Source organism: Pogonomyrmex barbatus, unplaced genomic scaffold (genome assembly GCF_055798465.1).
Source record: "Pogonomyrmex barbatus isolate J1 unplaced genomic scaffold, ASM5579846v1 scaffold11, whole genome shotgun sequence".
NCBI lineage: Eukaryota > Metazoa > Arthropoda > Insecta > Hymenoptera > Formicidae > Pogonomyrmex > Pogonomyrmex barbatus.
In genome coordinates this window covers 8,412,357-8,422,826 of record NW_028297107.1, presented here as the reverse complement: position 1 = coordinate 8,422,826, position 10,470 = coordinate 8,412,357, and the positions used below count along the sequence as shown (strand labels likewise).

The following is a 10,470-nucleotide window of genomic DNA, read 5'->3' as shown; positions in this document are numbered from 1 at the left end:
TTCTGTCGCGCCGGCCCCGCGCGCCGCACCAGTTGCGCCGAGTGCTCGCCGCCTCTCTCACACTCTGTGCGCCTTCACCTCTCTCGCTTGCGCGCGAGACGCGAGTGCACTCGTGCTCTCTCTCTCGCTCGCGCGTGATCGGTTGTCATCTCGCTCTTTTTCTCGTGTGTGAAGTGTCTCTTTTTCTCTCGCTCGCGAGCGGTCGACCGAGTGTTTCTCTTTCGCTCGCGAGTGACGTCTCTACTCGCCTTTTCGCGTGCGTCTCATCCACGTTCCGTGTTCTATCCGCACCGTCTGGTCATTTTATTCGCGCTTGCGTTTGTGCCGTCATCAATTTCCGCGTGCGCTCCGTTTTACGCGCGTTGCGTTTCGCTCGCGTCTGTGTGTCGTCTCGTTTTCCGTCCGTATCGCGTCTCGTTCTAGTCCGCGTTTTTCCGAGCGTTTCGCAAGCGTCTTGCGTGCACACGTAGCGTGCGTTTCAGGCGCTCCGCTTTTCTCTTGCGAGCGATATATTTCAAGTGCGTTCTTTCCTTTCTTTGTTTTTTGTGATTTCTTGTTTCTAGCGTTTCAGTTCTCGAACGTTCCTTCGTGTCCGCGGTGCCCTTGCTGGCATTGTACGTTTCGTAAAAATAATGTCACGCGCTGTCCTCGTGTTCGCGATGCCCTTGCTGACATTGTACGTTTTCGATCTCTTTGTTCTGATATTAGTTTTTAGTCGTTGTAAATATCGCGCTATTTGTTCTGTTAACCCTGCGATTTTGGTACGTTCTAGAATTAGCAGTTGAGTGTTCAAGAATAAACGTGACCGAGTCAGAACTTCGCGAGACGTTGCTGGCGACGGTCGAACAACAAAATTGTGGCGTGAATTCAATTATCTTGCCTACTCTTGCCTTTCTAATTTTTCAGAGATTGAGCCTGCCTTCTTCGGTAAGGCAGCTTCAGCCTAACCATCACTGGCAGAGCAATTATCCGCTACAACGATATACAATAACCCCCTCTACTTCCCGAGGCTTTTAAATTTAAAATAGGACTATAATGTTGTTGTTGCTCATAATATATAATATTTATTAGATACAAAAGCTCACGTTCTAGAGAGGCGAGTATCGCGGTTCCGTCGAATAAAGGTCTCTCACCGCGCCCGAAAGTAGCAAAATTATAAACAATAATGGCGATATCGGATGCGGCGAGAAAGCGTTGGAAACATTCTATTTCCCGAATCCCGCAACCTTCCGGCGGAATAGTGACGCCAGCCTTCCTCGTCAAATCCAATGCGAGTTCGCATTGTAACGAGGAATTCTGATGTCTTACCACATTCCGCTCGTAAAGTTTCCCCGCACGCAACATACTGCGTTCGTGATAAATTTGCGCGGTCACGAGAAAGCGGGGAAAACATAAATTATCCGAATTGGAGATTGTTAAAATCGAACATTTCGCAACATCTTCCCGTGTAAGTTTATTCGAAATGCGCCCATGATCTCTGGATGCCGCGACATTGAAAACGCGTACGTTAAAATCCCGTGCGATATCGAGACCTCCGGCGCTTTGCGCTACTGAACTCACAAGGCGCCAAATATCCTCACAAGTTAAGTCGCGTGCCAGCCGAAACGATAATCCCGCCGGGCCGTGCGTTAAATCTGCCGAATCGAATGTAAATTCCACGTAATCATACAGTTCGGAGGTATGCAACGCGTAGGGCATGAATTTCAGCGAATGCGTTTTCAAGCCAGTTATAAACTTCGACTCCTTCGGGCGGCGGACGCAAACGGAATATCGCCTCTCTTCCTAATATCGCGAAATTTCTAAAGCGGCGCGAATTTTCCCCGATTAATAGCAAATGATTAAAATTTCTGACCCCAATACGTGCTTGCTCCCTTTCCTCCTCCTCTTCCTCCTCTTCCACTTGTTCTTCTCCCGTCATCTCCTCCTCCTCCTCCTCCTCCTCTCTTTCTTCATTTGCTATTTCCTGCTGCTTCTCTTCAACCTCTCCCTCCTTCAAATTTTCCTGAGGTGGAAGCCCTCCTCCACGCTGCGGCTCTTCAGTGTTCGCTTCTGTGCAAAAGTTACAAAAAATTAGAATCATATTTTATAGAAAATATTTCGAGATTGCTTAGAATATTATGTTCGTATTTAATTTAGTAAACAAGCATATTTTTCTGAGGTACCTCGCCTTTTATCGCTAGCGTCTCCTTCTCGCAGAGAGCTTTAGAGAATAGGGCTGGGAGGAATTCCTATTAAAAAATTCGATAATTTAAAATTAAATACGAACATAAATAAAAGAGAAATTAAATACGAACATAAATAAAAAGAAATTAAGAAAAAAGATTATACCAGGCGGTGTTTCTTTAATTTCCTCTTCGCCTTCTTCGGGTTCTTCCTCGCGTTCCTCCATTTCCTCCTCCTCCTCCTCCTCCTCTTCCTCCATCATCTTCTCCTCCTTCTCCTCCTCCTCTTTTCTGACATTTCTCTCTCTCTCTCTCTCTCTCTCCCTTCAGTATTCTTGCATAGTTATCGTCACGTCGAAAGAAAATTTTTTCAGCCCACGTGTTTATGGATAGGATAAAATCCTCGTATAACTTTAAGTTCGTCGTCGTCATCGTCAGAAACCTCTAGTGCGAACCTGACCGTTCTTGTTTTCCTCTCCCAAATATCATACGATTCGGTAAATAACTCTAACAAATATTACTCCACTAAACCTCGTGTTTTTAAAACGTTTATACATTTCCTCCATACAAAAAATGTCAAACGACTCGAGAAATTTATTTAAATTCGCTAGGCGCCCAGAAATCTTTCGTCCTAAGAAAACCCGATTCATCATATTCCATATACACGCGATAAAAACTCGCAAAAAATTAGTTTTCTTCTCTTCGCTCCATCCCACGTGTCACAAAAAATCGCATTCCATTCTCGACAAGTATATTCCTTTTACAAACCCGCCATATTTTTTTTCGCAGATGCCATTTTGTTTTTGGACCCCGATCGGTCCCAGACACTTTCTCCCCCTTCCCCTACTTTTTCGTCTAGCATTTCGACAACTAATCGTACACATGGGGCACTATGGGTAGAGCCAATCACGCGCCGGGCAGCTACGAAGTCAGCCAATCAGAACGCTCCCACTAATTACCTAATTATCATCTCCTACGCCCACCGACCAATCAGAACGCTCCATTTCCACGTGGCTGCCAGTTTTTGACGGTCGGAGACCACACCCCTGGCACCAGTGCGAAAGTGGTGAGGATTTGTTTTGACGTGCCATGGCTACCCACTTACTACTGGCATTAATGGATGGCCGTCGGAGTTCGTCCTTCGTTTTAGGATCCCCTTAAAAAATTTCCAAATCGGACTTTGCGTAGCAATATCTCTGCTTGTAGGGCACGTAGCAGAAAAATAAAAATACTTTTATTATGCAAGTCGGATTCAAGCTATCGATCAAATCTATTTAGAACTTAATCAGTAGCCGTTATTGAGATTCGATAATTTCGGATGTTCGCATCTCGCTGACTCGTGTAAAGTCACACGGTAGTTCTCGGTTGACTTGACACATATGAATGAATTGCAGAATTAATAAAACGAAAATGAATTTATTTTAATAAATGTTATATGTTATACGTGAAATTATATAATAGTTTCTTAATTATGTCATTTTTCTCTTCAATAATTATTCTATCCAGTTTGATTTTTCATTTATGGTTTACATTGCAAATGTTTATCATATGTTATTTTTATTTATCATGAAATTACTAATATTTCTATTCTATACGTCCATAAATTAACGTATAATCAGCACTATTAGAAAATGAATATTAATATTATTTTTATAAAGATTAACATTATTTTGACAAAAATACGTTCAAACTTTACATTAATTTTTCTATTCCTCATAGCAAAGAATTATAAATTTTAATACAAATAAAGAAAAAACGAATGCCAAAACAATTACCAGCATAGTTACTCTTTTTCGCGCGCAGGTTTAATTTTTTATTGTAAATTCATATATGTATCAATGTTACGTGCCGTTTATTTGTCGAATTTTATTATTTGATTTATTTCATCGTATCAGGAGTTTTAAGTAAGTATTTTATTTCTTAACTTATTTTCATATAATATTATTTACTTTAATACATTATGTATCGAGTTAGCCAAATAACATTCCGGAAAAAAGCCGAGTTACATATCTTCTTATAAGGGGTAGAATTTTTGAAACCGTTTTCACGAATGCGACGTAAAGTTTGTGCGATGCTGCTGTATTGCTTTCTCTCACTCGCTGTTTATAAATATTTGACAATTGCGACCTTTTCACGAAACTCCGACAATCTGCCATGTTCAGTGTGATTTCTTGTGAAAGGTTTATCAGTCTTGTTACTATCTTGAGAAAGATCTTGTTCTTAAAATCTTGTTCTTATAGAAGCTTAATAATTAACCATTATTTATTACACAATTATTGTGTGGCTTATCATGATGTTGTATGGTTGTATGATCTTTCGTGTGCTGTACATTATTCTTCGTTTAGTGATTCGTGCCACGATTCATGTAAGTTATTGTATAGTAATGAGCTAATTTAAACATTATAAAATTTATATATATATATATATATATATATATTGTTAGATATATTGTTTCATCATTTTCTAATTTTTTTTTATGAATCTTTAATGAATCTTGAAAACCGTGTAACAAAGCAAATAAAAAAAAGTAAACGGAGCTTTTTAGATAATTGGCTTACTGATAATCGCTTTAAGTCTTGAATACATAAAGTACCGCCCGATAACAATCTTTTTTATTGCATTGTATGCAATAAAAATTTTTTGTGCAGTATGAATCTTTTAAGGCAGAATCTGCGTGTCACAAAAATAATTATAGAGAAAGTACATCATCATGTGATGTAAGTAATGTCGATGTAAGTTCGAGTCTAAATAAATATATCAAAAAAAGACACTTTTAAACAACAAGTAAGATGGTTTGATATTGAAGAACTTAAGCCATGGTTGTGTGAAGCGCCACATGATATAAACATAGTTTTTTGCTGCATTTGTGAAAAATATATTGCTGCTCGTTTATCGAATATTTATCGACATGCAAATTCAGCAATGCATACACATAAATGTAATAAAAAAGGTATTGTTAATACATGTGATGTTAATGAAGATGATGAAACATTTTTGACATTTGATGAGCGGAAAAAGTCAGCAGAGATTCAATATGCTGCATTGATTGCTAACAAAAATATTTCCCTTGACACTGCACAAATAATTCTTAATTTTTTCAGAATGTAAAAAAAGATCCTATTAAACTGTATGAATATGGATCGCACAAAATGTACGAAAATAATTTCGAATGTTTTGTGCCCTGTGAAGATTGATCGTGTAGTAGAAAATATTAAAAACACGAAATTTTTATTGATGAAATATCAGATATCTTGAACGAAAAATGTCATCCATTTTTCGTTCGACATGTCAATTCTGAAACTTTAGATGTTCACTCGTAATTAGTTAAATTAATTGATGTCGATGCAAAAGATTCTAGTTCGGAAAAGTTGTTTAATATTTTTAAAATGGAAATGTGAAAGCTGCAAATTCCATTTTCAAATATTATTGACTTATTATGCGACAATGTGTCTGTGACAGGGAAACACTTATTTTTTAAAAAAAAGCTTGAAGAAATGTCTAAAAATTTATTGACGCTTTCATATCCATGTCATTCTGTTGCATTGGCTGCACATGTTCTAAAATATCTGAATTTTGTGAGGAATTTAAAAAAAAAATTCCTTTTAAGTCTTTTCAATAGTAGTTCAAGGCGATCTTCCAATTTTCGCGAGTTTTCCGAATGTTTTCAGGAATCGAGTCATAAAATTTTAAGATTATCCGATACGCGCTGGATTTCTCGTCACTCATGTGTTGAAAGAATTTTTTTTCTTGGAATACTATTAAATATTTTTTAATTGACATGTCTGTAAGCGAAAAAAGTGAGCCGACATGTACTTATTATTCGGAGGAATGTTTCATAACGAACAATTAGAATTGGATCATGAATTTTACATAATTCGTTACATAACCATGATTTTTTTGTTTGTCCTTTTATTAAAAGTAATACATTTGTATTTTGATCTTTTAATTCCAGAGATTGTGATAAAGTAATATTACAATAGAAGTATTATAATATTAAGAATTACAGATAGAATCGATAAAATAATTTTTGAGACGAAGTTGTATGCCTCGATTTGCCACAAAATGCACCTAATTTCTCACTAATTGTTTTATATTTAATAGACTCAAGCATAGTTCTGATTTCTTTTTTAGTAAAGCTAATATTTTATACATATTGCGAACATAATCTCGAATATGCATACAACAACGTATGATTTTTTCGGCTTCTAACTGTTTTTCAACGTGATTTTTAATATCAAGTTTGTTATAAATTTTCTTAATAGCTTTAGGATTATGAAACTTAATATTATTTCGTGATCAAAACTTTTCATATTTTTTAATAATATTTTTGGTAATATCGCAATTATTATTTTTAACAAAAGTGGATTTTCAATTTTTTTTTTCATAATATCGTTTATTATATAACCATTTCCGATCATAATTTACTTCTTTTTGTCTATTTCGTTTTATTTCATTCATGTTGAAAATTTTTAAAATAACGTATTCATTTTTTTTGCGCGATTATTTTCTAAATCTCTTTTGTATCGAAGCACTTGTTTAACACGATTATTTTCTAAATCCCTTTTGTATCGAAGCACTTATTTAGGACGATTATTTTTTAAATCTCTTTTGTATCGATGTATTTGTTTAATACGATTATTTTCTAAGTTCTGCTCGTATCGACGACATTTTATAGCACGATTATTTTCTAAATCCTGTTGATATCGATGACGCTTTACAGCGATTGTCCAGATCCTGTATTGATGACGTTTTCTGGTAAAATTATTTTTTAAATTTTCTTTATTTTGATTTTCCTTATTTTGAGAACATTTAATTATATTTCTTTCCGTCTGAATATTATTGACTAGTATGTAGTATTGACTAGTACTTCCATAACATTGTTTGAAGCACATTGCATTAACTGTAAAACTTCTGGATATAAATGTTGATCTTTATTTTGAGAATGCTCATTTTTATTTTGTTCGGTTTGAATATTATTAATTTTTTGTGTTAATTGTATTTCTTTAGAAACGCTTTGCGATAATTGTATTTTGTTTATTGTACTTTGCGTTAACTGTATTTTATTTAATTCTTGTTTAATAGTATAAATATCGCGACATTTTTTAATCAAGTCGCTTTCTGTTGTTCCATTTCATGTTGACGTATTGTTCGTATACGAATCGCTTCAGCTTCTCTCGCTTGTATTACTGCTAATGGAAGTACTTTTTGAACAACACCATATTGCGAGTCTTGAGGATGCTCAATTACATTCAAAAGTTTCAAAAATTTGTTAAATGCGATCGCATTAACTTATGTTCATACTTTACTTTGTCAGGTTTAATATTAAATAATGATGAAGTCGCAAAAGCTATTGTGAAAACACCGTAATCACTACCATTCGGTTAATATTGCACAATATTGCACAAAATTTGACAGGATTTTTTACGAAATCATCTTTCCAAAAATCGTTTATGATGTTCGTGCGATCTTTTGTTATTTAAGGAATCATATATATATATATTTTTTTTTCTATCGTAATAGCTACATACCCAATGTCCATCTGATGAACTTGATGAACTGTGTAATATTTGTATATGTTTTTTATCCATCGATATGGATGGTATCAAGTAACTGTAATTTCTATATTTCAGATGCATATTGTGAACAATTTCGTAAAAGATTTTGAAAATGTTCCATATGCATATCTGTCAACCATCTACCCTGGACAATTATGTTTTACTTTGTAGGCTTTAAAGTTATAAATTTCTTTGTCTGTACAAATATTTTTATCTAAATTAATTTTTTTATACTATGTGTAAACAATTAAAACGCTAATAACAGTTGGTATTTTTCAGTACTTATGGCAGCCGTTATACAGCGCTAAATAGCTGATATTTTTAAGCGCTTATGGCAGCCGTTATACAGCGCCAAACAGCTGATATATATGTATTGTGGCAGCTGTTTTGTATATTATAGCGCTAATAAACTGTATATATATATATATATATATATATATACATATATATATATATATATATACTATTGTGATCAAATATAAACGAGATTTTTAAATTTAAATTGCGCGGGTTCATCGATTCTGACAAATATTTTTTTGATTAAGTTGATAGTACTGTCTTTGACATCTGTGTAAAATTTTATGTCATTCTCTTCATTTGTTTAATAGTGAACGCTCGTTTTTGTGAATATCCAAAAGTATTTTTTTCGATTTTTACGATGTGTGATTCTGTTGGGCAAAGAAATTGTATTTTATTTTGTTTGCGGAATAAAATTTCTGTTACTGAAACGTTCAGAATGTTGCAGAAGGCTTTTGGTGACCAGGCTCTATCAAGACCAAGAGTATTTGACTGGTATAAAATGTTGAAAGATGGTCGAGAAAGCGTAGAAAACGAACCACATCAAAGACGACCAAAAACATCAACTGATGAACAACACGTGAAGCAAATCAAGGCTTTGGTGCTCCAAAATCGTCGATTGGCAATTAGAGAACTTGCCGATACTGTAACATTTCATTTGGATCAGTCTAGATCATTTTAAAAGACCATTTGTGCTTGAGAAGAGTCAAATCTCGTTTGACGAATACACTCAATTTTTTGGAAAAACAGCGTCGCGTTGAAGTGTGTGAAACAATGATTTTTGACTACCAGGACAAGATGAAACGCATAATAACTGGAGATGAGACTTGTATCTATGCGTACGACCCGGAAACAACCGACCAATCGAGCGAATAATACCAATCGTGCAAAAGGTGAGGCAAGACCAAAAAGATCGCGCCAAAGTTGCTAAAAAATCAAGGTTTTGTTAACAGTTTTCTTCGATTATCGTGGTGTGGTGCATTATGAATTCCTTCCGCCGGGCCAAACTGTCAATAAGGAATATTATTTGAGTGTTATGCGTCGTTTGCGTGAAGATATTCGCCTCAAGAGGCCAGATTTATGGGCAGACAACTCACCACGGTTTTTGCACCATGGTTTTTGCACCACGATAATGTGCCATCTCATACTGCACTGGTTCTTGACCATTTCGCCAAAAACTCGACCCATATCGTTCCACAACCGTATTCGCCTGATTTAGTACCGTGTGACTTCTGGCTATTCAGTAAACTCAAAAGACCGCTCCGGGGACACCGTTTTGAATCGATTGAGGAGATACAAGCCGAAACGAAGAAGGTATTGAAGGCCATTCCGGAAGAAGAGTTTTCAGAGTGTTTCGAGGATTGAAAAAAGCGTTGGCATAAGTGTATTGCATCGGGAGGGGATTATTTTGAAGGCGACGAATTTGATTTTGAAGAATAAATAAAGATTTTTCACTCTATAACAAAAATCTCGTTTATATTTGATCACAGTAGTGCATATATATATATATATATATATATATATATATATATATACACACTATTGTGATCAAATATAAACGAGATTTTTGTTATAGAGTGAAAAATCTTTATTTATTCTTCAAAATCAAATTCATCGCTTTCAAAATAATCCCCTCCCGATGCAATACACTTACGCCAACGCTTTTTTCAATCCTCGAAACACTCTGAAAACTCTTATATACATATTATATATATATATCAAGAGACACGGTAGTGTCTCCGATATACTAATAGTTGACCTGAAAAAAAAATATATATATATAAATTAAACTTTTCTCTGAGTACTTAGAATACTAATTCTACAACTATGTCCTTTTCGGCTCGATTACAAAGGCGACGCCTATTGAACTCTTACTACCAAGCGAGGCTCAACGGCCGAATCGTCAATCGTTCTCAGGAGCGTTTCATAAAAAAAAAATGTATCTGAATTATATCTTCCGCTAAATTATCATTAAAGCAGTTTTTTTATTACATAATTTTTATTTCCACAAAATATAAAATTTTCTTTTCAATGTATTATATATGTTATATATAAAATAATATTTATAATAATAGTTTTAACAATAGAGAATTCTAACATAATAATAAATACTACTATTAATTCATAAAACATAACACATATATTAAAAAGAAAATTTAATGTGTAAAAATAAAAATTATTTAATATATAAAAACTGCTTTATAATAATTTGACAAAAGATATGATTTGACAAAAAATATAAAGCGCATATCTTATCAAGACGCTCTTGATGCAAAGCAATCGGCGGTTCGGCCATCTCCAGCCGTAGTAGTGGAATAGTAAACATTACCTTTGTAACGGCAGGGCCATTACGTGTATAAAATATATACATATAGACACACACACACACACACACACGCGCGCGCGCGCGCGTGTATGTGTGTGTGTGTGTGTGTCTATATGTATATATTTTATAC

General features: G+C 35.0%; 1 long non-coding RNA gene and 1 pseudogene across 1 annotated transcript; one reads left to right on the top strand and one right to left on the bottom strand.

Moving 5' to 3' along the window:
- Positions 1–549: 549 nt before the first annotated feature.
- LOC148937814 (uncharacterized) lies at positions 550–854 on the top strand. Its single transcript, XR_016138029.1, has 2 exons — positions 550–614; positions 773–854. It is a non-coding gene; the product is annotated as an uncharacterized LOC148937814 (long non-coding RNA).
- Positions 855–6,925: 6,071 nt separating this feature from the next.
- Positions 6,926–8,284, bottom strand: LOC148937813 (uncharacterized; annotated as a pseudogene).
- Positions 8,285–10,470: the final 2,186 nt, after the last annotated feature.